This window comes from Austrofundulus limnaeus, unplaced genomic scaffold (assembly GCF_001266775.1).
Source record: "Austrofundulus limnaeus strain Quisiro unplaced genomic scaffold, Austrofundulus_limnaeus-1.0 Scaffold1924, whole genome shotgun sequence".
Lineage (NCBI taxonomy): Eukaryota > Metazoa > Chordata > Actinopteri > Cyprinodontiformes > Rivulidae > Austrofundulus > Austrofundulus limnaeus.
The window spans coordinates 592-4469 of NW_013954326.1; positions in this window are offsets into that span (position 1 = coordinate 592).

Consider the following 3878-nt stretch of genomic DNA (forward strand, 5'->3'; position numbering starts at 1 on the left):
TCAGTAAACCAACAGAATCTGCTCTTTGGAAGGTTTGTGTTTGAGGAGGAGGAGGAGGAGGAGGAGGAGGAGGGAGATTGTTTCGACCTGAGGAAACAAACAGCACAGGTGAGATCAGATGAAGCAGGTAAATAAAGTTTTGTTCAGCCTTAAAATGTTCACATTTTCACAAGTAAAAGGCAAAACAATATTTTGCACATTTCTACAGCTACAGTTTGGTGTGAGTACCTGCAACATCTTTGCTCAAAACTTTGGCAATAACTGTTGAAGTCAGCAGCGTGTGTCTGTTAGTAAAATATCTTCTGAACCTGTGAGTTGATTTTAATGAAACGCTCAAAAATAACTGGATTTACACCTACAATTAACTTTTACAGTCAGTCAGATTCAGCACAGCTGAGTGACCTTAGCAAACACAAAAACACTAATCTGTAAATTTAACATTATTTAACAGGGCACGAACTGTTAGTCAAACCTGTTTGTCTGTTGGCAAAATATTTCATGACCCACAAGACAGATTTTAATCAAAACTCAGAAAATAATCAATGAATGTCAGACTTGTTTACTTTTGAAGTCAACCTGGTTTAGGATGACTGTCACAGCTATTCAAACCTGCCCATAACTGGGTCAGAGTACAGATACTGAGCTAAAGTCTGATGTGGTCACAGATGAACACATCACAAACAAATCACGCACAGCTTTTTTGTCAAGGTTTGACCAAAACAACTGAAACTCCTTAATATCTCAACATTATATGATTTTATAAATGATTTTATATCTTGCAAAATCCACTTTTTTAGTTGTTAAATGCATGTTGTTGTGAACAGGGGCGCAGAGGGGAAAAGTTAGGACGATTCCAGGAGCCCCTGACAGACAGCCCCCACCACCACCCAAAATAAAAATAAAAATTTTGGGGGTCCCCTGTCAATAATAAAATGAATGAAATGTTTGTTTTTACTTGTTTTTGACTGTAAAAGTTAAATGATACCACTCCCAGACCAAAAAGCAAACATCCATACACCCCAGTTTCTGCATGAAATGGTTTGCTCCTGCAATGCACTGGTGACAGTGTTTAGATCAGAGGTGCCCAAAGTGGGTCCCGTGGGCCAAAATTGGCCCGCCAACCCATTTAATTTGGCCCACTAGCAGTTATCCTGGTTACTAGATTGTAATCTCCTGTTTTATGTAGAAATACTATATTTGCACTTAGTCTTTTCAAACATCGGTCCAACTCTACGTACAAGGAGCTGTGGTCAGATAGTCTTAACTCATGGTACTCACTTTATCTTTGAATTATGTTAAAATTAAACTTAAAATACAAGTAACTTCAAGAGACATTTATATTAGATTTAAGTCCCTTTCTAGATTTGCACACCTTATAAGACCCCATATACTGAAATTTTAAATTTTGAAAAGTCCCATGAGCCTTTGCTGCCCAAGCAAATGTTGAATTTTCTCCATATCCATGGGCTGAAAAAACAAACAAACAAACAAACAAACATATGGGCAATTGCACTGGCTGCTAGCTTAATCATAAAAAATACAACTTTACTTGAAGTTTTTGCATTTCATGCATTATTGCGTTTGGCCCACCACCCTCAGATTGATTTTAATTTTGGCCCCCTCAGAGAAAATGTTTGGGCACCCCTGGTGTAGACGATGAGAGAATAAGAGTGAGAATAGCCATGCTGTCTAAAAAAATAATATGACCAGGATTTCAAAAAAAGAAAGAGAAAAAAAGAAGACAGAGAATAAGTGTCAATTCGTAACCCAGTTTTTCTCCGAGAGAAGTAATGTGTGATTATCAGCCTGTTAGCTAGCTTAAGGCTGAGTCCCACTAAAAGATTTTAAAACAGTCGGCCAATTTTCAAAGACTGATAGAGCCCGCACGTGAGGATAAAAAAATCATGGATCTACCAGGTTTGGTCCTACAGTGTGTGGTGTACAACCACACAGCAAGAGACAACACACCACACACGAAAAGATATTTCATTCATGAACTGTCAGATTTTAAATCACGCGAGACTTCCTGAAATCTCGCGAGAATTCAGATGTCCGAGGAAAAATCTCGTGTGACCTCCAGAGACGTGAGTTCAGAGTAAATAAACATTTGCAACAAGGAAAAAACAATGTGGATCCCTTGTGGACTATTTTTACCAGAGGAAAAAACAATTCCAGGACTTTTAACATCCAGCAGACTTTCTGGTGAGTCATGACAGGTTTTGTTTACGTCACCTTGCTTTCTGATTGGCTACACGTCTCATTCATCAGACTGAGAGCTCGGGTGAATGCCACACACTGATATCAGGCCAAAAAATCAAACATGTTGAATATCTCAGATTTGAGGTCGGAGCGGTCCCGACGTCCTTCCGAGCCGACTAGATCACTCTTAGCTCACCACCCACAGCAGGAATATCTGCTGTGATTATCTTTAGAGCCATCACCATAATCTGGACTTCCTTAAGACTGTTGGAAGGGCAAAAATTAGCATGATTTTCTTGTAGTGTGATGCCGGCCTTAGCTGCAGTGTTAGCCTCCATGTGGCCTGCATTTAATCAGTGAAGGGAAATGTTTAGCAACTTTAACTTGTCCCTGTACCTTTTACACAATTAACAACAGCTGAGTCTGAGGCCTGGTACACACATAGACAGGTGCCTGGCAAACTGAATAAATTTTTATGTGACTTGGCCTTTCATCCGCATGTAAACTCTGTTTAATATCAATAATAATAATAATAATAATAATAATAATAATAATAATAATAATAGTAGTAGTTATAATAATAATTCAGACGAAAGCAAAGATTTGAGAATGTTCCCCCCTTTTTGTATTTGCCTGTGGACAATGAAAACCGAAGCCTTAGATTTCCACACATTACAGTCTGCAACAAATGAGGATGGGAGGTGGATGATGGAAAAAGACAGAAAAAGTCTGCTTTTAATCTTGCTCTAAATAGTGATTTGCATACTGTATGCTGACTGCTGCATGTACAATTCACTAGCAGTAAATATTATGCTAGTACCAGTGCTGGACCAAAGGAAGCAAGAGATACAAGTCTTTAAAGTTAGTTATGTAAAGCTTTTGTTGGGCAAAATAAGGCAAAAGCTCTGATGAATAACTTAAAATGAATGAGTAAATAGGAGTTGAACACACAACTGTCCTTCCTTCCAGAAAGGAAATGTTCTCTCCATAAATATTTGGAGTTTGTTAATTGAAAGAATGTGTGCAGCTGAAGTTCTGGGAGGTTCTTTAAACACAGTCTTCATATGGATTCTGTGTGTCTGTCCTCTTCTTCATTATTGTCAAGTGAAATGAGCTGAGGCTGTGGTAAACACACACAAATATCCACACACAGGTTGGATTAGATCAGTGTCTTTCACTTTGTGTTTGAAGATCTTCTGTTGTGCTTCACTACAAGCATCATCCCTCTCTCTGATTAGCGGCTGAGTTACATGGAGCGTACTAAAGACGTTCTTTCATGTAGGTCTTTGAAAAACATGTTTGAACTTCTCTGTTTCAAATCAAACTTCCAGAACTTTCGTAATTTTGGTATATATTTAGCATACCTCATTGAAAATACAAAGTATATCACTTATTCACACACAATTCTGTCTCTCACTCAATAATGCAAGATCTCATTCAATCTTGTTAGTTCCTGAAGTACATGTTGGGGATTAGTTTCAGCTATTACAACACCACACTTAAACTCATTGGGCCTCATGCAAGAACCGTTCGTACGCACATATTTGTTCTTAAGTTGTGCGTACGAGTGATTTAGGAGAATTTGTGGCATTCACCAATGTTTTCGTATTCTAATATTTTTTTTCAGATAAGAACAAAATTCACGTGTGGTCCAGACCTGTCGCATATTTTACGTACAG